General features: G+C 47.9%; 9 non-coding genes and 6 pseudogenes across 9 annotated transcripts; 12 read left to right on the plus strand and 3 right to left on the minus strand.

Moving 5' to 3' along the window:
* The first annotated feature begins 1,895 nt into the window (after positions 1-1,895).
* Positions 1,896-2,086, plus strand: LOC137309721 (U2 spliceosomal RNA). The gene has a single exon (XR_010959952.1). It is a non-coding gene; the product is annotated as a U2 spliceosomal RNA (small nuclear RNA).
* An 813-nt stretch (positions 2,087-2,899) lies between these two features.
* Positions 2,900-3,090, plus strand: LOC137309719 (U2 spliceosomal RNA). Its single transcript, XR_010959950.1, has one exon. It is a non-coding gene; the product is annotated as a U2 spliceosomal RNA (small nuclear RNA).
* Positions 3,091-4,212: 1,122 nt separating this feature from the next.
* On the plus strand, positions 4,213-4,403 carry LOC137309733 (U2 spliceosomal RNA). The gene has a single exon (XR_010959958.1). It is a non-coding gene; the product is annotated as a U2 spliceosomal RNA (small nuclear RNA).
* An 816-nt stretch (positions 4,404-5,219) lies between these two features.
* LOC137309725 (U2 spliceosomal RNA) lies at positions 5,220-5,331 on the plus strand (annotated as a pseudogene).
* Positions 5,332-6,800: 1,469 nt separating this feature from the next.
* LOC137309728 (U2 spliceosomal RNA) lies at positions 6,801-6,973 on the minus strand (annotated as a pseudogene).
* Positions 6,974-9,232: 2,259 nt separating this feature from the next.
* On the plus strand, positions 9,233-9,423 carry LOC137309722 (U2 spliceosomal RNA). Its single transcript, XR_010959953.1, has one exon. It is a non-coding gene; the product is annotated as a U2 spliceosomal RNA (small nuclear RNA).
* Positions 9,424-10,236: 813 nt separating this feature from the next.
* Positions 10,237-10,427, plus strand: LOC137309730 (U2 spliceosomal RNA). Its single transcript, XR_010959956.1, has one exon. It is a non-coding gene; the product is annotated as a U2 spliceosomal RNA (small nuclear RNA).
* A 1,122-nt stretch (positions 10,428-11,549) lies between these two features.
* Positions 11,550-11,740, plus strand: LOC137309734 (U2 spliceosomal RNA). The gene has a single exon (XR_010959959.1). It is a non-coding gene; the product is annotated as a U2 spliceosomal RNA (small nuclear RNA).
* Positions 11,741-12,556: 816 nt separating this feature from the next.
* Positions 12,557-12,668, plus strand: LOC137309726 (U2 spliceosomal RNA; annotated as a pseudogene).
* Positions 12,669-14,137: 1,469 nt separating this feature from the next.
* LOC137309729 (U2 spliceosomal RNA) lies at positions 14,138-14,310 on the minus strand (annotated as a pseudogene).
* Positions 14,311-16,569: 2,259 nt separating this feature from the next.
* LOC137309723 (U2 spliceosomal RNA) lies at positions 16,570-16,760 on the plus strand. Its single transcript, XR_010959954.1, has one exon. It is a non-coding gene; the product is annotated as a U2 spliceosomal RNA (small nuclear RNA).
* Positions 16,761-17,573: 813 nt separating this feature from the next.
* LOC137309732 (U2 spliceosomal RNA) lies at positions 17,574-17,764 on the plus strand. The gene has a single exon (XR_010959957.1). It is a non-coding gene; the product is annotated as a U2 spliceosomal RNA (small nuclear RNA).
* Positions 17,765-18,886: 1,122 nt separating this feature from the next.
* Positions 18,887-19,077, plus strand: LOC137309720 (U2 spliceosomal RNA). Its single transcript, XR_010959951.1, has one exon. It is a non-coding gene; the product is annotated as a U2 spliceosomal RNA (small nuclear RNA).
* An 826-nt stretch (positions 19,078-19,903) lies between these two features.
* On the plus strand, positions 19,904-20,015 carry LOC137309727 (U2 spliceosomal RNA; annotated as a pseudogene).
* A 1,469-nt stretch (positions 20,016-21,484) lies between these two features.
* Positions 21,485-21,657, minus strand: LOC137309731 (U2 spliceosomal RNA; annotated as a pseudogene).
* Between the last annotated feature and the right edge of the window lie 2,259 nt (positions 21,658-23,916).

Raw genomic sequence — 23,916 nt, forward strand, 5'->3', positions numbered from 1 at the left:
ACCACGACTGATGGCAGAAAGAATACAGAGCACTGATCTTCACAGAGCACTCACAAGTAGAGGCCGGCCAAGCGTATTGCCAGGAGGAGTCTGGAAGCTACAGTAAGCACAAGAAACCAGGACGTAACACTGAAAGGGCAAAAAAAAGGAGACCAGCTGGGAGAGATAAAGGGGTCAGAGGGCAAAGGCTGTGACACACGCTCAGGTAAGCTCACTATTTTGTATTTCAAGTCAAAAGTTTTGTGACAGACTTTTTGACAGTATGGATAGTTTTCACTTTTCGAGCAGCTAGGATAAGCCTGTTCCCTTCCTCGAGCGTCACGTCACACCCCTGCATGGTGGTTTCCTTCTGCCCTCCCTCGCCATTTACCTTGGCAGCCGCACACGGACTGATTGTAGTTTGAAATGACGATAAAAAGAAAGGAGAGAGGAAATCAGCACAGGCTGGCAGTCACTGTGCTGTGCACGGATGGAGTTTTGTTCCCAAGTTTAGCTTGTGAACAACTGTGGGTTGGGGTTGAAAAATTCTAAAATTTTGAAGAAAATAATCTTTAAGAAGGAAGGGAAAAGATTCAAAAGAAATCTCATCTCGAGCAATTGCCCAAACAACAATGGTGTAAACACTTTAAGATAACTGCTTGACAAACTGCAGAGGAAGCTGCAGACATTCCCACCTCTATTCTTTTTGTGATTATAATCATTCACTGGCAGCGGTTGCTAAGGAGATGCTGGCTGAGCTGTGCTGTATTTTGGAGCGACTGGCCTCGGCTTTCCGATTGCACCCCGGGGGCAGTAACTCATTTGTACGACACTGATTTAAAGGGACTGCTTCTATTTTGGAACTCCACACTCCATCCAAAGCACTGTCTCAACCTCGCACAGCTGAACATAACTTAAAGGGCATGAAAGACCCCCCACATCCCCCGCCACCAGCGGTATTTAAAGGGATCATGCAGGAGTTACAGATTAGTTGCTGGATTATTTGTTTGGGCTGCTGGTGCATTTGAACGTGCCTCCTGTGTTGCTCTTGCACTGTCTCTGGGAACGGTGCGCCCAGATATTAAAAATGCTGAACAGATTTTTGGAGCCTGTATTATTACTCAGAATGCTGATATATTGCAACTGGGGTGTTTTTTGTTTTCTCCTGGTCTGGATGAGTGCCACTCCCTTTCTTCCTTTTCCCTCTTGCAGTTTTACCTTGGAGGGAAAGACGTCAGTCTCAGGTCACTTTTCAGGAAGCTGCAAGCCTGTGTATTGGGACGTGCCACTTTCCACAGACTTGGTCTCCTGATCTGCAGCATTTAACTCCAGTTGTTGTGTGAAAAATTACTGCAGTTTTAAACTGGCAGTTCCAGAATTAATTGTTTCCAAATCAGACATTTCCCGAAACAGAGAGAGCGAGAGACACAATGTTAACGGTTGGCAACGTTTAAACTGCCACAATTGAGAGGCGAAATAACTTCACGTTGCTGACTTTAAAAAAGCAAGCAGACAGTGTGTGTGTTTGGAGAGAGTGCACTGTGAATGGCCACATTGAAAGCAGTGAGATTAAACTGTGCTCCAAACTGAGTGTTAAGGTGAGTAAAAGGCACTGGTTTGGGTGGAGCATTGCGCTCAGGATGAGAGATTTTCTTGACGGTGCCAATTAATCTGCACCAGAAAATCATCCCCTGACTGGGTTCAAACCCAGGACGACAAATGAGTTTTAAATATTGCATCCTAACCACTAGACCACCAGGGGAGTTACCATCAATCCCCTGGAAACAGATACATGAGGCTGAACACATGGCTCCCTACAGTAGCAGCAGTGTCACCAGCAGAGGGCTTGAGTTGCCATTTCCACTTTGAGAGACTTTTCGCAGACAGTGAAATGGGAAACATCCATTCAGGAAGTTATCGCTTCTCGGCCTTTTTGCTCAGATCCAGTGTAGTTTCTGTTCTTATCAGTTTAATATCTGATACGTCCCCTATCTGGGGACCGAATATTAAATTGATTTTTGGAACAGAGAGATGGAACGAGAGCTTGCTCCGTCCACTCCGCGCATCGACCTGGTATAGCAGTGCTTCCAGGATCGGTGCAGCTCCCTTCGGGGAGATTCGAAAAACAAAAAGCAGATTTTGTTTCTTTTTTGGACCATATGTTATTACTGTAGTCAATATTGTTATAAAAGAAGGAAAACTTTTTACAGCTGCTTGACCATGCTCTCCTTTCCTTCGTAGGTTGTTGCTCGCTACGCGTTGTTCCTCGCCCGGCCGGTGTGCCATGTTGCCAACGCCGCTGACGCCACTTTCACTCCTGCTCAGCAAGGTAAGCAGCCACCATTGTGTTTTTCTTCCCGTATCTGTCCATGGGGACTTGGCCTATATTTCAGGGTGAGGCCTGACCACGTTTCCCGCTCGACAGCTAAGCTGGAGGTTGCCCCCTGTTGGATTTCCGTGCGACTGCAGGCACGGGCGCCTCTATTGGAAAAGGATGGGTGGGTGGGTGGGGGTTGGTTGTGTTGGGCACATGCACCCCGCCCTGCCCGCCACGCCTGCTGCAGTCTATTGCCCATGCCACCCTGCCTGTCTCCTACGATTTATTGCCGGGAACCAGCCTTAGGAAACCCCAGACTTTACTTGGCAGCTGCAGGACCGATTCTGCGCTCCATTGAGATCCTGCGCGCCCGTTGATTAAGCACCCGAAAATGCAAAAGCTGTGATCGTGTTACCTCAGCCAAAGGGAAGGGGGGTGTTACGCAGATGGCTTTTCATCTTGGTTAGATGTCCTGGCAAAAAATGTTCTCTTGCTCAAAGTCTGCCGGCCACTCTTCACACCTAAGCTCAGTCACCCAACACCATTTTGAAGAAGGAGAGAGAGTCCGAGGAAGAATGGAGCAGGAGCGGGAGTTTACCGGTTATCGCTTCTCGGCCTTTTGGCTCAGATCAAGTGTAGTTTCTGTTCTTATCAGTTTAATGTCTGATACGTCCCCTATCTGGGGACCGAATATTAAATTGCTTTTTGGAACAGGGAGATGGAACAAGAGCTTGCTCCGTCCACTCCGCGCATCGACCTGGTATTGCAGTGCTTCCAGGATCGGTGCAGCTCCCTTCGGGGAGATTCAAAAAACAAAAAGCAGATTTTGTTTCTTTTTTGGACCATATGTTATTACTGTAGTCAATATTGTTGGAAAAGACGGAAAACTTTTTACAGCTGCTTGACCATGCTCTCCTTTCCTTCGTAGGTTGTTGCTCGCTACGCGTTGTTTCTCACCCGGCCGGTGCGCCATGTTGCCAACGCCGCTGACGCCACTTTCACTCCTGCTCAGCAAGGTAAGCAGCCACCATTGTGTTTTTCTTCCCGTATCTGTCCATGGGGACTTGGCCGATATTTCAGGGTGAGGCCTGACCACGTTTCCTGCTCGACAGCTAAGCTGGAGGTTGCCCCCTGTTGGATTTCTGTGCAACGGCCGCCTCTATTGGAAAAGGATGGGTGGGTGGGTGGGGGTTGGTGGTGTTGGGCACATGCACCCCGCCCTGCCCGCCACGCCTGCTGCAGTCTATTCCCATGCCACCCTGCCTGTCTTCTATGACTTATTGCCAGGAACCAGCCTTAGGAAACCCCAGACTTTACTTGGCAGCTGCAGGACTGATTCCGCGCTCCATTGACTTGGTCTCCTCACCTGAAACATTTAACTCCAGTTATTGTGTGAAAAATTACTGCAGTTTTAAACTGGCAGTTCCAGAATTAATTGTTTCCAAGTCAGACATTTCCCGAAACAGAGAGCGCGAGAGAGACACAATGTTAAAGGTTGGCAATGTTTAAACTGCCACAAGTGAGAGGCGAAATATCCTCACGTTGCTGACTTTAAAAAAGCAAGCCGACAGTGTGTGTGTTTGGAGAGAGTGCACTGTGAATGGCCACATTGGAAGCTGTGCCATTTCCACTTTGACAGTCTTTTCACAGTCAGTGATGGTGCCAATTAATCTGCACCAGAAAATCATCCCCTGACTGGGTTCAAACCCAGGACGACAAATGAGTTTTAAATATTGCATCCTAACCACCAGACCACCAGGGGAGTTACCATCAATCCCCTGGAAACATATACATAAGGCTGAACACATGGCTCCCTACAGTAGCAGCAGTGGCACCAGCAGAGGGCTTGAGTTGCCATTTCCACTTTGAGAGACTTTTCGCAGACAGTGAAATGGGAAACATCCATTCAGGAAGTTATTGCTTCTCGGCCTTTTTGCTCAGATCCAGTGTAGTTTCTGTTCTTATCAGTTTAATATCTGATACGTCCCCTATCTGTGGACCGAATATTAAATTGATTTTTGGAACAGGGAGATGGAACAAGAGCTTGCTCCGTCCACTCCGCGCATCGACCTGGTATAGCAGTGCTTCCAGGATCGGTGCAGCTCCCTTCGGGGAGATTCGAAAAACAAAAACAGATTTTGTTTCTTTTTTGGACCATATGTTATTACTGTAGTCAATATTGTTATAAAAGAAGGAAAACTTTTTACAGCTGCTTGACCATGCTCTCCTTTCCTTCGTAGGTTGATGCTCGCTACGCGTTGTTCCTCGCCCGGCCGGTGCGCCATGTTGCCAACGCCGCTGACGCCACTTTCACTCCTGCTCAGCAAGGTAAGCAGCCACCATTGTGTTTTTCTTCCCGTATCTGTCCATGGGGACTTGGCCTATATTTCAGGGTGAGGCCTCACCACGTTTCCCGCTCGACAGCTAAGCTGGAGGTTGCCCCCTGTTGGATTTCCGTGCGACTGCAGGCACGGCCGCCTCCATTGGAAAAGGATGGGTGGGTGGGTGGATGGGGGTTGGTGGTGTTGGGCACATGCACCCCGCCCTGCCCGCCACGCCTGCTGCAGTCTATTGCCCATGCCACCCTGCCTGTCTCCTACGACTTATTGCCGGGAACCAGCCTTAGCAAACCCCAGACTTTACTTGGCAGCTGCAGGACCGATTCTGCGCTCCATTGAGATCCTGCGCGCCCGTTGATTAAGCACCCGAAAATGCAAAAGCTGTGATCGTGTTACCTCAGCCAAAGGGAAGGGGGGTGTTACGCAGATGGCTTTTCATCTTGGTTAGATGTCCTGGCAAAAAATGTTCTCTTGCTCAAAGTCTGCCGGCCACTCTTCACACCTAAGCTCAGTCACCCAACACCATTTTGAAGAAGTAGAGAGAGTCCGAGGAAGAATGGAGCAGGAGCGGGAGTTTACCGGTTATTGCTTCTCGGCCTTTTGGCTCAGATCAAGTGTAGTTTCTGTTCTTATCAGTTTAATATCTGATACGTCCCCTCTCTGGGGACCAAATATTAGGTGCAGGGAGGATGTTCCCGATGGCTGGGGAGTCCAGAACCAGGGGTCACAGTCTCAGGATACGGGGTATGCCATTTAGAACCGAGAGGAGGAGAAATTTCTTCACTCAGAGTGTGGTGAACCTGTGGAATTCTCTGCCACAGAAGGCAGTGGAGGCCAAGTCATTGGATGTATTCAAGAAGGAGATAGATATATTTCTTCATGCTAAAGGGATCAAGGGAGATGGGGAAAAAGCGGGAACAGGGTACTGAGTTAGACGATCAGCCATGATCATTTTGAATGGCCTACTCTTGCTCCTATTTTCTATGTTTCTCTGTTCTCTATGTCCCGGTTCATCCCAAACAGTCCGATAACACAGGACGCTGTGCTCTACGGGCTGATCCCCGGGACGCACACAGAGGCAGATATCAACTGCTGCTGGAAGACCATCATGTCGGTGAAGAAGGCCCTTTGGTCCACCCGAGACCTGCTGGTCTTCCAGCTGAAGGAGCTGTCCAGGATTGAGTGTTGCCGAGTGGCACATTCCAAGATCCAGGAGTACGTGCTGCGGGACGCACTGAGGCGAGGTGCGACCTACGCAAAAGCTCTACGGGGAAAGGCACCGTGGAAGGCCACCCCACCTTGTATTGTACAGAATGTATTAGAAGATTTGGATTGTGACTTCAATTGTAATAACGGGATCGTAGTGTGTACGATCTGCATTTAATTGCCTCTCCTTTAAAATCCTCATTCTCTACCGCCCACCCAAGTCCCACACAAAGTTTCTCACTGAGATATCTTCACTGATTTCCTCCCTCAGCCTCTGCACCGAGCGACTTCTCATCCTTGATGATTTCAACGTCCATCTCAACTCATCATGCTCTCTCTCCTCTGAGTTCACTGCCCTCATTTCCTCCCTTAATCTCTCCCCTCCCATTCTCACTGCCATTCAGGCTACATCCCGGGCCCTGTTGGTCAGTTCTGGCGACAAGACGTTCGGCCAAATGTCATCATTGGTGACCGTGCCTTCAGTTGCCTCGGCCCTAAGCTCTGGAATTCCCTCCCTAAACCTCTCTGCCTCTCTACCTCTCTCGCCTCCTTTAAAACACTCCTTAAAACCTACCACTTTGACCAAGCTTTTAGTTACCTGTCCTAATATCTCCTTATGTGTCCCAGTGTCAAATTTTGTTTGATAATCGCTCCTGTGAAGCACCTTGGGAAGTTTCACTCCATTAAAGGCCCAATATAAATGCAAGTTGTTATTGTTGTATTGGTTTGAACTGTATTGCTTGAAATTTCATTTCTCTTTTTACATTGAACTGTGTGTATCCGTAAATTTTATGAAATAAAATATAAATTGACATTGAAAAAATGCTTAATTAATGATCACGAGCAAAGAAGGAGCTGGAGAGAGAAGAGAGGGTGTGAGTGACTCCATAATTGTGAGCTACTCAAAGGCATCTCGGTCTAAGAATTCAATAGTCGATCTGTTACTTCGAGGTTTCCCCTGAAGGAGGGCGGGGGGAGAGTGAAACTTTCCTGCAGCCCCTGCAATGGTGGAGCAAGTCCTTATTCCATCTCTGTGTTGCAAAATTTAATATTTGGCCCCCAGATAGGGGACATCACATGGTAATTTGTTAAGAATGTTACACTTGATCTTAACCAAAAGCCAAGAAATTATAATTTGTAAACTCCCTCCTGCTCTGATCTGTCTGCCCCCCTTCTTAAGATTTTTTTGTGGCCCATTGTGAAGCCAGATTTAGTTCTCTGACCATTTATTTCTGCTCAGTTAATGGGCCTGATGTCTGCTTTTGTTTAATGGGCTGGAGTCGGGGGAGGGGTCATGGTGTTGGCCCATCTCTGTACCTGAAACCTGTCTGTGTCAGCAAGGAGGGCTGGAGACAACAATACCCACTCACACCCAAACTGAGGAAAAGACAAGACACACAGTGCTGGGAGCGGATGAAACAGCAGCATTTTAGGTTCTACCTGGATTTTACGCAGGCAAGAGATGATTGAACGAGTTAAATGTTTCTCCTTGAGAAACCACGACTGATGGCAGAAAGAATACAGAGCACTGATCTTCACAGAGCACTCACAAGTAGAGGCCGGCCAAGCGTATTGCCAGGAGGAGTCTGGAAGCTACAGTAAGCACAAGAAACCAGGACGTAACACTGAAAGGGCAAAAAAAAGGAGACCAGCTGGGAGAGATAAAGGGGTCAGAGGGCAAAGGCTGTGACACACGCTCAGGTAAGCTCACTATTTTGTATTTCAAGTCAAAAGTTTTGTGACAGACTTTTTGACAGTATGGATAGTTTTCACTTTTCGAGCAGCTAGGATAAGCCTGTTCCCTTCCTCGAGCGTCACGTCACACCCCTGCATGGTGGTTTCCTTCTGCCCTCCCTCGCCATTTACCTTGGCAGCCGCACACGGACTGATTGTAGTTTGAAATGACGATAAAAAGAAAGGAGAGAGGAAATCAGCACAGGCTGGCAGTCACTGTGCTGTGCACGGATGGAGTTTTGTTCCCAAGTTTAGCTTGTGAACAACTGTGGGTTGGGGTTGAAAAATTCTAAAATTTTGAAGAAAATAATCTTTAAGAAGGAAGGGAAAAGATTCAAAAGAAATCTCATCTCGAGCAATTGCCCAAACAACAATGGTGTAAACACTTTAAGATAACTGCTTGACAAACTGCAGAGGAAGCTGCAGACATTCCCACCTCTATTCTTTTTGTGATTATAATCATTCACTGGCAGCGGTTGCTAAGGAGATGCTGGCTGAGCTGTGCTGTATTTTGGAGCGACTGGCCTCGGCTTTCCGATTGCACCCCGGGGGCAGTAACTCATTTGTACGACACTGATTTAAAGGGACTGCTTCTATTTTGGAACTCCACACTCCATCCAAAGCACTGTCTCAACCTCGCACAGCTGAACATAACTTAAAGGGCATGAAAGACCCCCCACATCCCCCGCCACCAGCGGTATTTAAAGGGATCATGCAGGAGTTACAGATTAGTTGCTGGATTATTTGTTTGGGCTGCTGGTGCATTTGAACGTGCCTCCTGTGTTGCTCTTGCACTGTCTCTGGGAACGGTGCGCCCAGATATTAAAAATGCTGAACAGATTTTTGGAGCCTGTATTATTACTCAGAATGCTGATATATTGCAACTGGGGTGTTTTTTGTTTTCTCCTGGTCTGGATGAGTGCCACTCCCTTTCTTCCTTTTCCCTCTTGCAGTTTTACCTTGGAGGGAAAGACGTCAGTCTCAGGTCACTTTTCAGGAAGCTGCAAGCCTGTGTATTGGGACGTGCCACTTTCCACAGACTTGGTCTCCTGATCTGCAGCATTTAACTCCAGTTGTTGTGTGAAAAATTACTGCAGTTTTAAACTGGCAGTTCCAGAATTAATTGTTTCCAAATCAGACATTTCCCGAAACAGAGAGAGCGAGAGACACAATGTTAACGGTTGGCAACGTTTAAACTGCCACAATTGAGAGGCGAAATAACTTCACGTTGCTGACTTTAAAAAAGCAAGCAGACAGTGTGTGTGTTTGGAGAGAGTGCACTGTGAATGGCCACATTGAAAGCAGTGAGATTAAACTGTGCTCCAAACTGAGTGTTAAGGTGAGTAAAAGGCACTGGTTTGGGTGGAGCATTGCGCTCAGGATGAGAGATTTTCTTGACGGTGCCAATTAATCTGCACCAGAAAATCATCCCCTGACTGGGTTCAAACCCAGGACGACAAATGAGTTTTAAATATTGCATCCTAACCACTAGACCACCAGGGGAGTTACCATCAATCCCCTGGAAACAGATACATGAGGCTGAACACATGGCTCCCTACAGTAGCAGCAGTGTCACCAGCAGAGGGCTTGAGTTGCCATTTCCACTTTGAGAGACTTTTCGCAGACAGTGAAATGGGAAACATCCATTCAGGAAGTTATCGCTTCTCGGCCTTTTTGCTCAGATCCAGTGTAGTTTCTGTTCTTATCAGTTTAATATCTGATACGTCCCCTATCTGGGGACCGAATATTAAATTGATTTTTGGAACAGAGAGATGGAACGAGAGCTTGCTCCGTCCACTCCGCGCATCGACCTGGTATAGCAGTGCTTCCAGGATCGGTGCAGCTCCCTTCGGGGAGATTCGAAAAACAAAAAGCAGATTTTGTTTCTTTTTTGGACCATATGTTATTACTGTAGTCAATATTGTTATAAAAGAAGGAAAACTTTTTACAGCTGCTTGACCATGCTCTCCTTTCCTTCGTAGGTTGTTGCTCGCTACGCGTTGTTCCTCGCCCGGCCGGTGTGCCATGTTGCCAACGCCGCTGACGCCACTTTCACTCCTGCTCAGCAAGGTAAGCAGCCACCATTGTGTTTTTCTTCCCGTATCTGTCCATGGGGACTTGGCCTATATTTCAGGGTGAGGCCTGACCACGTTTCCCGCTCGACAGCTAAGCTGGAGGTTGCCCCCTGTTGGATTTCCGTGCGACTGCAGGCACGGGCGCCTCTATTGGAAAAGGATGGGTGGGTGGGTGGGGGTTGGTTGTGTTGGGCACATGCACCCCGCCCTGCCCGCCACGCCTGCTGCAGTCTATTGCCCATGCCACCCTGCCTGTCTCCTACGATTTATTGCCGGGAACCAGCCTTAGGAAACCCCAGACTTTACTTGGCAGCTGCAGGACCGATTCTGCGCTCCATTGAGATCCTGCGCGCCCGTTGATTAAGCACCCGAAAATGCAAAAGCTGTGATCGTGTTACCTCAGCCAAAGGGAAGGGGGGTGTTACGCAGATGGCTTTTCATCTTGGTTAGATGTCCTGGCAAAAAATGTTCTCTTGCTCAAAGTCTGCCGGCCACTCTTCACACCTAAGCTCAGTCACCCAACACCATTTTGAAGAAGGAGAGAGAGTCCGAGGAAGAATGGAGCAGGAGCGGGAGTTTACCGGTTATCGCTTCTCGGCCTTTTGGCTCAGATCCAGTGTAGTTTCTGTTCTTATCAGTTTAATGTCTGATACGTCCCCTATCTGGGGACCGAATATTAAATTGCTTTTTGGAACAGGGAGATGGAACAAGAGCTTGCTCCGTCCACTCCGCGCATCGACCTGGTATTGCAGTGCTTCCAGGATCGGTGCAGCTCCCTTCGGGGAGATTCAAAAAACAAAAAGCAGATTTTGTTTCTTTTTTGGACCATATGTTATTACTGTAGTCAATATTGTTGGAAAAGACGGAAAACTTTTTACAGCTGCTTGACCATGCTCTCCTTTCCTTCGTAGGTTGTTGCTCGCTACGCGTTGTTTCTCACCCGGCCGGTGCGCCATGTTGCCAACGCCGCTGACGCCACTTTCACTCCTGCTCAGCAAGGTAAGCAGCCACCATTGTGTTTTTCTTCCCGTATCTGTCCATGGGGACTTGGCCGATATTTCAGGGTGAGGCCTGACCACGTTTCCTGCTCGACAGCTAAGCTGGAGGTTGCCCCCTGTTGGATTTCTGTGCAACGGCCGCCTCTATTGGAAAAGGATGGGTGGGTGGGTGGGGGTTGGTGGTGTTGGGCACATGCACCCCGCCCTGCCCGCCACGCCTGCTGCAGTCTATTCCCATGCCACCCTGCCTGTCTTCTATGACTTATTGCCAGGAACCAGCCTTAGGAAACCCCAGACTTTACTTGGCAGCTGCAGGACTGATTCCGCGCTCCATTGACTTGGTCTCCTCACCTGAAACATTTAACTCCAGTTATTGTGTGAAAAATTACTGCAGTTTTAAACTGGCAGTTCCAGAATTAATTGTTTCCAAGTCAGACATTTCCCGAAACAGAGAGCGCGAGAGAGACACAATGTTAAAGGTTGGCAATGTTTAAACTGCCACAAGTGAGAGGCGAAATATCCTCACGTTGCTGACTTTAAAAAAGCAAGCCGACAGTGTGTGTGTTTGGAGAGAGTGCACTGTGAATGGCCACATTGGAAGCTGTGCCATTTCCACTTTGACAGTCTTTTCACAGTCAGTGATGGTGCCAATTAATCTGCACCAGAAAATCATCCCCTGACTGGGTTCAAACCCAGGACGACAAATGAGTTTTAAATATTGCATCCTAACCACCAGACCACCAGGGGAGTTACCATCAATCCCCTGGAAACATATACATAAGGCTGAACACATGGCTCCCTACAGTAGCAGCAGTGGCACCAGCAGAGGGCTTGAGTTGCCATTTCCACTTTGAGAGACTTTTCGCAGACAGTGAAATGGGAAACATCCATTCAGGAAGTTATTGCTTCTCGGCCTTTTTGCTCAGATCCAGTGTAGTTTCTGTTCTTATCAGTTTAATATCTGATACGTCCCCTATCTGTGGACCGAATATTAAATTGATTTTTGGAACAGGGAGATGGAACAAGAGCTTGCTCCGTCCACTCCGCGCATCGACCTGGTATAGCAGTGCTTCCAGGATCGGTGCAGCTCCCTTCGGGGAGATTCGAAAAACAAAAACAGATTTTGTTTCTTTTTTGGACCATATGTTATTACTGTAGTCAATATTGTTATAAAAGAAGGAAAACTTTTTACAGCTGCTTGACCATGCTCTCCTTTCCTTCGTAGGTTGATGCTCGCTACGCGTTGTTCCTCGCCCGGCCGGTGCGCCATGTTGCCAACGCCGCTGACGCCACTTTCACTCCTGCTCAGCAAGGTAAGCAGCCACCATTGTGTTTTTCTTCCCGTATCTGTCCATGGGGACTTGGCCTATATTTCAGGGTGAGGCCTCACCACGTTTCCCGCTCGACAGCTAAGCTGGAGGTTGCCCCCTGTTGGATTTCCGTGCGACTGCAGGCACGGCCGCCTCCATTGGAAAAGGATGGGTGGGTGGGTGGATGGGGGTTGGTGGTGTTGGGCACATGCACCCCGCCCTGCCCGCCACGCCTGCTGCAGTCTATTGCCCATGCCACCCTGCCTGTCTCCTACGACTTATTGCCGGGAACCAGCCTTAGCAAACCCCAGACTTTACTTGGCAGCTGCAGGACCGATTCTGCGCTCCATTGAGATCCTGCGCGCCCGTTGATTAAGCACCCGAAAATGCAAAAGCTGTGATCGTGTTACCTCAGCCAAAGGGAAGGGGGGTGTTACGCAGATGGCTTTTCATCTTGGTTAGATGTCCTGGCAAAAAATGTTCTCTTGCTCAAAGTCTGCCGGCCACTCTTCACACCTAAGCTCAGTCACCCAACACCATTTTGAAGAAGTAGAGAGAGTCCGAGGAAGAATGGAGCAGGAGCGGGAGTTTACCGGTTATTGCTTCTCGGCCTTTTGGCTCAGATCAAGTGTAGTTTCTGTTCTTATCAGTTTAATATCTGATACGTCCCCTCTCTGGGGACCAAATATTAGGTGCAGGGAGGATGTTCCCGATGGCTGGGGAGTCCAGAACCAGGGGTCACAGTCTCAGGATACGGGGTATGCCATTTAGAACCGAGAGGAGGAGAAATTTCTTCACTCAGAGTGTGGTGAACCTGTGGAATTCTCTGCCACAGAAGGCAGTGGAGGCCAAGTCATTGGATGTATTCAAGAAGGAGATAGATATATTTCTTCATGCTAAAGGGATCAAGGGAGATGGGGAAAAAGCGGGAACAGGGTACTGAGTTAGACGATCAGCCATGATCATTTTGAATGGCCTACTCTTGCTCCTATTTTCTATGTTTCTCTGTTCTCTATGTCCCGGTTCATCCCAAACAGTCCGATAACACAGGACGCTGTGCTCTACGGGCTGATCCCCGGGACGCACACAGAGGCAGATATCAACTGCTGCTGGAAGACCATCATGTCGGTGAAGAAGGCCCTTTGGTCCACCCGAGACCTGCTGGTCTTCCAGCTGAAGGAGCTGTCCAGGATTGAGTGTTGCCGAGTGGCACATTCCAAGATCCAGGAGTACGTGCTGCGGGACGCACTGAGGCGAGGTGCGACCTACGCAAAAGCTCTACGGGGAAAGGCACCGTGGAAGGCCACCCCACCTTGTATTGTACAGAATGTATTAGAAGATTTGGATTGTGACTTCAATTGTAATAACGGGATCGTAGTGTGTACGATCTGCATTTAATTGCCTCTCCTTTAAAATCCTCATTCTCTACCGCCCACCCAAGTCCCACACAAAGTTTCTCACTGAGATATCTTCACTGATTTCCTCCCTCAGCCTCTGCACCGAGCGACTTCTCATCCTTGATGATTTCAACGTCCATCTCAACTCATCATGCTCTCTCTCCTCTGAGTTCACTGCCCTCATTTCCTCCCTTAATCTCTCCCCTCCCATTCTCACTGCCATTCAGGCTACATCCCGGGCCCTGTTGGTCAGTTCTGGCGACAAGACGTTCGGCCAAATGTCATCATTGGTGACCGTGCCTTCAGTTGCCTCGGCCCTAAGCTCTGGAATTCCCTCCCTAAACCTCTCTGCCTCTCTACCTCTCTCGCCTCCTTTAAAACACTCCTTAAAACCTACCACTTTGACCAAGCTTTTAGTTACCTGTCCTAATATCTCCTTATGTGTCCCAGTGTCAAATTTTGTTTGATAATCGCTCCTGTGAAGCACCTTGGGAAGTTTCACTCCATTAAAGGCCCAATATAAATGCAAGTTGTTATTGTTGTATTGGTTTGAACTGTATTGCTTGAAATTTCATTTCTCTTTTTACATTGAACTGTGTGTATCCGTAAATTTTATGAAATAAAATATAAATTGACATTGAAAAAATGCTTAATTAATGATCACGAGCAAAGAAGGAGCTGGAGAGAGAAGAGAGGGTGTGAGTGACTCCATAATTGTGAGCTACTCAAAGGCATCTCGGTCTAAGAATTCAATAGTCGATCTGTTACTTCGAGGTTTCCCCTGAAGGAGGGCGGGGGGAGAGTGAAACTTTCCTGCAGCCCCTGCAATGGTGGAGCAAGTCCTTATTCCATCTCTGTGTTGCAAAATTTAATATTTGGCCCCCAGATAGGGGACATCACATGGTAATTTGTTAAGAATGTTACACTTGATCTTAACCAAAAGCCAAGAAATTATAATTTGTAAACTCCCTCCTGCTCTGATCTGTCTGCCCCCCTTCTTAAGATTTTTTTGTGGCCCATTGTGAAGCCAGATTTAGTTCTCTGACCATTTATTTCTGCTCAGTTAATGGGCCTGATGTCTGCTTTTGTTTAATGGGCTGGAGTCGGGGGAGGGGTCATGGTGTTGGCCCATCTCTGTACCTGAAACCTGTCTGTGTCAGCAAGGAGGGCTGGAGACAACAATACCCACTCACACCCAAACTGAGGAAAAGACAAGACACACAGTGCTGGGAGCGGATGAAACAGCAGCATTTTAGGTTCTACCTGGATTTTACGCAGGCAAGAGATGATTGAACGAGTTAAATGTTTCTCCTTGAGAAACCACGACTGATGGCAGAAAGAATACAGAGCACTGATCTTCACAGAGCACTCACAAGTAGAGGCCGGCCAAGCGTATTGCCAGGAGGAGTCTGGAAGCTACAGTAAGCACAAGAAACCAGGACGTAACACTGAAAGGGCAAAAAAAAGGAGACCAGCTGGGAGAGATAAAGGGGTCAGAGGGCAAAGGCTGTGACACACGCTCAGGTAAGCTCACTATTTTGTATTTCAAGTCAAAAGTTTTGTGACAGACTTTTTGACAGTATGGATAGTTTTCACTTTTCGAGCAGCTAGGATAAGCCTGTTCCCTTCCTCGAGCGTCACGTCACACCCCTGCATGGTGGTTTCCTTCTGCCCTCCCTCGCCATTTACCTTGGCAGCCGCACACGGACTGATTGTAGTTTGAAATGACGATAAAAAGAAAGGAGAGAGGAAATCAGCACAGGCTGGCAGTCACTGTGCTGTGCACGGATGGAGTTTTGTTCCCAAGTTTAGCTTGTGAACAACTGTGGGTTGGGGTTGAAAAATTCTAAAATTTTGAAGAAAATAATCTTTAAGAAGGAAGGGAAAAGATTCAAAAGAAATCTCATCTCGAGCAATTGCCCAAACAACAATGGTGTAAACACTTTAAGATAACTGCTTGACAAACTGCAGAGGAAGCTGCAGACATTCCCACCTCTATTCTTTTTGTGATTATAATCATTCACTGGCAGCGGTTGCTAAGGAGATGCTGGCTGAGCTGTGCTGTATTTTGGAGCGACTGGCCTCGGCTTTCCGATTGCACCCCGGGGGCAGTAACTCATTTGTACGACACTGATTTAAAGGGACTGCTTCTATTTTGGAACTCCACACTCCATCCAAAGCACTGTCTCAACCTCGCACAGCTGAACATAACTTAAAGGGCATGAAAGACCCCCCACATCCCCCGCCACCAGCGGTATTTAAAGGGATCATGCAGGAGTTACAGATTAGTTGCTGGATTATTTGTTTGGGCTGCTGGTGCATTTGAACGTGCCTCCTGTGTTGCTCTTGCACTGTCTCTGGGAACGGTGCGCCCAGATATTAAAAATGCTGAACAGATTTTTGGAGCCTGTATTATTACTCAGAATGCTGATATATTGCAACTGGGGTGTTTTTTGTTTTCTCCTGGTCTGGATGAGTGCCACTCCCTTTCTTCCTTTTCCCTCTTGCAGTTTTACCTTGGAGGGAAAGACGTCAGTCTCAGGTCACTTTTCAGGAAGCTGCAAGCCTGTGTATTGGGACGTGCCACTTTCCACAGACTTGGTCTCCTGATCTGCAGCATTTAACTCCAGTTGTTGTGTGAAAAATTACTGCAGTTTTAAACTGGCAGTTCCAGAATTAATTGTTTCCAAATCAGACATTTCCCGAAACAGAGAGAGCGAGAGACACAATGTTAACGGTTGGCAACGTTTAAACTGCCACAATTGAGAGGCGAAATAACTTCACGTTGCTGACTTTAAAAAAGCAAGCAGACAGTGTGTGTGTTTGGAGAGAGTGCACTGTGAATGGCCACATTGAAAGCAGTGAGATTAAACTGTGCTCCAAACTGAGTGTTAAGGTGAGTAAAAGGCACTGGTTTGGGTGGAGCATTGCGCTCAGGATGAGAGATTTTCTTGACGGTGCCAATTAATCTGCACCAGAAAATCATCCCCTGACTGGGTTCAAACCCAGGACGACAAATGAGTTTTAAATATTGCATCCTAACCACTAGACCACCAGGGGAGTTACCATCAATCCCCTGGAAACAGATACATGAGGCTGAACACATGGCTCCCTACAGTAGCAGCAGTGTCACCAGCAGAGGGCTTGAGTTGCCATTTCCACTTTGAGAGACTTTTCGCAGACAGTGAAATGGGAAACATCCATTCAGGAAGTTATCGCTTCTCGGCCTTTTTGCTCAGATCCAGTGTAGTTTCTGTTCTTATCAGTTTAATATCTGATACGTCCCCTATCTGGGGACCGAATATTAAATTGATTTTTGGAACAGAGAGATGGAACGAGAGCTTGCTCCGTCCACTCCGCGCATCGACCTGGTATAGCAGTGCTTCCAGGATCGGTGCAGCTCCCTTCGGGGAGATTCGAAAAACAAAAAGCAGATTTTGTTTCTTTTTTGGACCATATGTTATTACTGTAGTCAATATTGTTATAAAAGAAGGAAAACTTTTTACAGCTGCTTGACCATGCTCTCCTTTCCTTCGTAGGTTGTTGCTCGCTACGCGTTGTTCCTCGCCCGGCCGGTGTGCCATGTTGCCAACGCCGCTGACGCCACTTTCACTCCTGCTCAGCAAGGTAAGCAGCCACCATTGTGTTTTTCTTCCCGTATCTGTCCATGGGGACTTGGCCTATATTTCAGGGTGAGGCCTGACCACGTTTCCCGCTCGACAGCTAAGCTGGAGGTTGCCCCCTGTTGGATTTCCGTGCGACTGCAGGCACGGGCGCCTCTATTGGAAAAGGATGGGTGGGTGGGTGGGGGTTGGTTGTGTTGGGCACATGCACCCCGCCCTGCCCGCCACGCCTGCTGCAGTCTATTGCCCATGCCACCCTGCCTGTCTCCTACGATTTATTGCCGGGAACCAGCCTTAGGAAACCCCAGACTTTACTTGGCAGCTGCAGGACCGATTCTGCGCTCCATTGAGATCCTGCGCGCCCGTTGATTAAGCACCCGAAAATGCAAAAGCTGTGATCGTGTTACCTCAGCCAAAGGGAAGGGGGGTGTTACGCAGATGGCTTTTCATCTTGGTTAGATGTCCTGGCAAAAAATGTTCTCTTGCTCAAAGTCTGCCGGCCACTCTTCACACCTAAGCTCAGTCACCCAACACCATTTTGAAGAAGGAGAGAGAGTCCGAGGAAGAATGGAGCAGGAGCGGGAGTTTACCGGTTATCGCTTCTCGGCCTTTTGGCTCAGATCCAGTGTAGTTTCTGTTCTTATCAGTTTAATGTCTGATACGTCCCCTATCTGGGGACCGAATATTAAATTGCTTTTTGGAACAGGGAGATGGAACAAGAGCTTGCTCCGTCCACTCCGCGCATCGACCTGGTATTGCAGTGCTTCCAGGATCGGTGCAGCTCCCTTCGGGGAGATTCAAAAAACAAAAAGCAGATTTTGTTTCTTTTTTGGACCATATGTTATTACTGTAGTCAATATTGTTGGAAAAGACGGAAAACTTTTTACAGCTGCTTGACCATGCTCTCCTTTCCTTCGTAGGTTGTTGCTCGCTACGCGTTGTTTCTCACCCGGCCGGTGCGCCATGTTGCCAACGCCGCTGACGCCACTTTCACTCCTGCTCAGCAAGGTAAGCAGCCACCATTGTGTTTTTCTTCCCGTATCTGTCCATGGGGACTTGGCCGATATTTCAGGGTGAGGCCTGACCACGTTTCCTGCTCGACAGCTAAGCTGGAGGTTGCCCCCTGTTGGATTTCTGTGCAACGGCCGCCTCTATTGGAAAAGGATGGGTGGGTGGGTGGGGGTTGGTGGTGTTGGGCACATGCACCCCGCCCTGCCCGCCACGCCTGCTGCAGTCTATTCCCATGCCACCCTGCCTGTCTTCTATGACTTATTGCCAGGAACCAGCCTTAGGAAACCCCAGACTTTACTTGGCAGCTGCAGGACTGATTCCGCGCTCCATTGACTTGGTCTCCTCACCTGAAACATTTAACTCCAGTTATTGTGTGAAAAATTACTGCAGTTTTAAACTGGCAGTTCCAGAATTAATTGTTTCCAAGTCAGACATTTCCCGAAACAGAGAGCGCGAGAGAGACACAATGTTAAAGGTTGGCAATGTTTAAACTGCCACAAGTGAGAGGCGAAATATCCTCACGTTGCTGACTTTAAAAAAGCAAGCCGACAGTGTGTGTGTTTGGAGAGAGTGCACTGTGAATGGCCACATTGGAAGCTGTGCCATTTCCACTTTGACAGTCTTTTCACAGTCAGTGATGGTGCCAATTAATCTGCACCAGAAAATCATCCCCTGACTGGGTTCAAACCCAGGACGACAAATGAGTTTTAAATATTGCATCCTAACCACCAGACCACCAGGGGAGTTACCATCAATCCCCTGGAAACATATACATAAGGCTGAACACATGGCTCCCTACAGTAGCAGCAGTGGCACCAGCAGAGGGCTTGAGTTGCCATTTCCACTTTGAGAGACTTTTCGCAGACAGTGAAATGGGAAACATCCATTCAGGAAGTTATTGCTTCTCGGCCTTTTTGCTCAGATCCAGTGTAGTTTCTGTTCTTATCAGTTTAATATCTGATACGTCCCCTATCTGTGGACCGAATATTAAATTGATTTTTGGAACAGGGAGATGGAACAAGAGCTTGCTCCGTCCACTCCGCGCATCGACCTGGTATAGCAGTGCTTCCAGGATCGGTGCAGCTCCCTTCGGGGAGATTCGAAAAACAAAAACAGATTTTGTTTCTTTTTTGGACCATATGTTATTACTGTAGTCAATATTGTTATAAAAGAAGGAAAACTTTTTACAGCTGCTTGACCATGCTCTCCTTTCCTTCGTAGGTTGATGCTCGCTACGCGTTGTTCCTCGCACCGGCCGGTGGCGCCATGTTGCCTACAGCCGCTGACATGCCACTTTCACTCCTGCTCAGCAAGGCAGCACCACTTGTGTCAGCCGGACCATGGTTCTTACCCGTATCTGTCCATGGGGACTGGCCTATATTTCAGGGTGAGGCTGCACCGAACGTCCCGTGTTGAAGGCTGGGAGGTTGCCCCCTGTTGGATTTCCGTGCGACTGCAGGCACGGCCGCCTCCATTGGAAAAGGATGGGTGGGTGGGTGGATGGGGGTTGGTGGTGTTGGGCACATGCACCCCGCCCTGCCCGCCACGCCTGCTGCAGTCTATTGCCCATGCCACCCTGCCTGTCTCCTACGACTTATTGCCGGGAACCAGCCTTAGCAAACCCCAGACTTTACTTGGCAGCTGCAGGACCGATTCTGCGCTCCATTGAGATCCTGCGCGCCCGTTGATTAAGCACCCGAAAATGCAAAAGCTGTGATCGTGTTACCTCAGCCAAAGGGAAGGGGGGTGTTACGCAGATGGCTTTTCATCTTGGTTAGATGTCCTGGCAAAAAATGTTCTCTTGCTCAAAGTCTGCCGGCCACTCTTCACACCTAAGCTCAGTCACCCAACACCATTTTGAAGAAGTAGAGAGAGTCCGAGGAAGAATGGAGCAGGAGCGGGAGTTTACCGGTTATTGCTTCTCGGCCTTTTGGCTCAGATCAAGTGTAGTTTCTGTTCTTATCAGTTTAATATCTGATACGTCCCCTCTCTGGGGACCAAATATTAGGTGCAGGGAGGATGTTCCCGATGGCTGGGGAGTCCAGAACCAGGGGTCACAGTCTCAGGATACGGGGTATGCCATTTAGAACCGAGAGGAGGAGAAATTTCTTCACTCAGAGTGTGGTGAACCTGTGGAATTCTCTGCCACAGAAGGCAGTGGAGGCCAAGTCATTGGATGTATTCAAGAAGGAGATAGATATATTTCTTCATGCTAAAGGGATCAAGGGAGATGGGGAAAAAGCGGGAACAGGGTACTGAGTTAGACGATCAGCCATGATCATTTTGAATGGCCTACTCTTGCTCCTATTTTCTATGTTTCTCTGTTCTCTATGTCCCGGTTCATCCCAAACAGTCCGATAACACAGGACGCTGTGCTCTACGGGCTGATCCCCGGGACGCACACAGAGGCAGATATCAACTGCTGCTGGAAGACCATCATGTCGGTGAAGAAGGCCCTTTGGTCCACCCGAGACCTGCTGGTCTTCCAGCTGAAGGAGCTGTCCAGGATTGAGTGTTGCCGAGTGGCACATTCCAAGATCCAGGAGTACGTGCTGCGGGACGCACTGAGGCGAGGTGCGACCTACGCAAAAGCTCTACGGGGAAAGGCACCGTGGAAGGCCACCCCACCTTGTATTGTACAGAATGTATTAGAAGATTTGGATTGTGACTTCAATTGTAATAACGGGATCGTAGTGTGTACGATCTGCATTTAATTGCCTCTCCTTTAAAATCCTCATTCTCTACCGCCCACCCAAGTCCCACACAAAGTTTCTCACTGAGATATCTTCACTGATTTCCTCCCTCAGCCTCTGCACCGAGCGACTTCTCATCCTTGATGATTTCAACGTCCATCTCAACTCATCATGCTCTCTCTCCTCTGAGTTCACTGCCCTCATTTCCTCCCTTAATCTCTCCCCTCCCATTCTCACTGCCATTCAGGCTACATCCCGGGCCCTGTTGGTCAGTTCTGGCGACAAGACGTTCGGCCAAATGTCATCATTGGTGACCGTGCCTTCAGTTGCCTCGGCCCTAAGCTCTGGAATTCCCTCCCTAAACCTCTCTGCCTCTCTACCTCTCTCGCCTCCTTTAAAACACTCCTTAAAACCTACCACTTTGACCAAGCTTTTAGTTACCTGTCCTAATATCTCCTTATGTGTCCCAGTGTCAAATTTTGTTTGATAATCGCTCCTGTGAAGCACCTTGGGAAGTTTCACTCCATTAAAGGCCCAATATAAATGCAAGTTGTTATTGTTGTATTGGTTTGAACTGTATTGCTTGAAATTTCATTTCTCTTTTTACATTGAACTGTGTGTATCCGTAAATTTTATGAAATAAAATATAAATTGACATTGAAAAAATGCTTAATTAATGATCACGAGCAAAGAAGGAGCTGGAGAGAGAAGAGAGGGTGTGAGTGACTCCATAATTGTGAGCTACTCAAAGGCATCTCGGTCTAAGAATTCAATAGTCGATCTGTTACTTCGAGGTTTCCCCTGAAGGAGGGCGGGGGGAGAGTGAAACTTTCCTGCAGCCCCTGCAATGGTGGAGCAAGTCCTTATTCCATCTCTGTGTTGCAAAATTTAATATTTGGCCCCCAGATAGGGGACATCACATGGTAATTTGTTAAGAATGTTACACTTGATCTTAACCAAAAGCCAAGAAATTATAATTTGTAAACTCCCTCCTGCTCTGATCTGTCTGCCCCCCTTCTTAAGATTTTTTTGTGGCCCATTGTGAAGCCAGATTTAGTTCTCTGACCATTTATTTCTGCTCAGTTAATGGGCCTGATGTCTGCTTTTGTTTAATGGGCTGGAGTCGGGGGAGGGGTCATGGTGTTGGCCCATCTCTGTACCTGAAACCTGTCTGTGTCAGCAAGGAGGGCTGGAGACAACAATACCCACTCACACCCAAACTGAGGAAAAGACAAGACACACAGTGCTGGGAGCGGATGAAACAGCAGCATTTTAGGTTCTACCTGGATTTTACGCAGGCAAGAGATGATTGAACGAGTTAAATGTTTCTCCTTGAGAAACCACGACTGATGGCAGAAAGAATACAGAGCACTGATCTTCACAGAGCACTCACAAGTAGAGGCCGGCCAAGCGTATTGCCAGGAGGAGTCTGGAAGCTACAGTAAGCACAAGAAACCAGGACGTAACACTGAAAGGGCAAAAAAAAGGAGACCAGCTGGGAGAGATAAAGGGGTCAGAGGGCAAAGGCTGTGACACACGCTCAGGTAAGCTCACTATTTTGTATTTCAAGTCAAAAGTTTTGTGACAGACTTTTTGACAGTATGGATAGTTTTCACTTTTCGAGCAGCTAGGATAAGCCTGTTCCCTTCCTCGAGCGTCACGTCACACCCCTGCATGGTGGTTTCCTTCTGCCCTCCCTCGCCATTTACCTTGGCAGCCGCACACGGACTGATTGTAGTTTGAAATGACGATAAAAAGAAAGGAGAGAGGAAATCAGCACAGGCTGGCAGTCACTGTGCTGTGCACGGATGGAGTTTTGTTCCCAAGTTTAGCTTGTGAACAACTGTGGGTTGGGGTTGAAAAATTCTAAAATTTTGAAGAAAATAATCTTTAAGAAGGAAGGGAAAAGATTCAAAAGAAATCTCATCTCGAGCAATTGCCCAAACAACAATGGTGTAAACACTTTAAGATAACTGCTTGACAAACTGCAGAGGAAGCTGCAGACATTCCCACCTCTATTCTTTTTGTGATTATAATCATTCACTGGCAGCGGTTGCTAAGGAGATGCTGGCTGAGCTGTGCTGTATTTTGGAGCGACTGGCCTCGGCTTTCCGATTGCACCCCGGGGGCAGTAACTCATTTGTACGACACTGATTTAAAGGGACTGCTTCTATTTTGGAACTCCACACTCCATCCAAAGCACTGTCTCAACCTCGCACAGCTGAACATAACTTAAAGGGCATGAAAGACCCCCCACATCCCCCGCCACCAGCGGTATTTAAAGGGATCATGCAGGAGTTACAGATTAGTTGCTGGATTATTTGTTTGGGCTGCTGGTGCATTTGAACGTGCCTCCTGTGTTGCTCTTGCACTGTCTCTGGGAACGGTGCGCCCAGATATTAAAAATGCTGAACAGATTTTTGGAGCCTGTATTATTACTCAGAATGCTGATATATTGCAACTGGGGTGTTTTTTGTTTTCTCCTGGTCTGGATGAGTGCCACTCCCTTTCTTCCTTTTCCCTCTTGCAGTTTTACCTTGGAGGGAAAGACGTCAGTCTCAGGTCACTTTTCAGGAAGCTGCAAGCCTGTGTATTGGGACGTGCCACTTTCCACAGACTTGGTCTCCTGATCTGCAGCATTTAACTCCAGTTGTTGTGTGAAAAATTACTGCAGTTTTAAACTGGCAGTTCCAGAATTAATTGTTTCCAAATCAGACATTTCCCGAAACAGAGAGAGCGAGAGACACAATGTTAACGGTTGGCAACGTTTAAACTGCCACAATTGAGAGGCGAAATAACTTCACGTTGCTGACTTTAAAAAAGCAAGCAGACAGTGTGTGTGTTTGGAGAGAGTGCACTGTGAATGGCCACATTGAAAGCAGTGAGATTAAACTGTGCTCCAAACTGAGTGTTAAGGTGAGTAAAAGGCACTGGTTTGGGTGGAGCATTGCGCTCAGGATGAGAGATTTTCTTGACGGTGCCAATTAATCTGCACCAGAAAATCATCCCCTGACTGGGTTCAAACCCAGGACGACAAATGAGTTTTAAATATTGCATCCTAACCACTAGACCACCAGGGGAGTTACCATCAATCCCCTGGAAACAGATACATGAGGCTGAACACATGGCTCCCTACAGTAGCAGCAGTGTCACCAGCAGAGGGCTTGAGTTGCCATTTCCACTTTGAGAGACTTTTCGCAGACAGTGAAATGGGAAACATCCATTCAGGAAGTT

This window comes from Heptranchias perlo, unplaced genomic scaffold, assembly GCF_035084215.1.
Source record: "Heptranchias perlo isolate sHepPer1 unplaced genomic scaffold, sHepPer1.hap1 HAP1_SCAFFOLD_1782, whole genome shotgun sequence".
Taxonomy (NCBI): Eukaryota; Metazoa; Chordata; class Chondrichthyes; order Hexanchiformes; family Hexanchidae; genus Heptranchias; species Heptranchias perlo.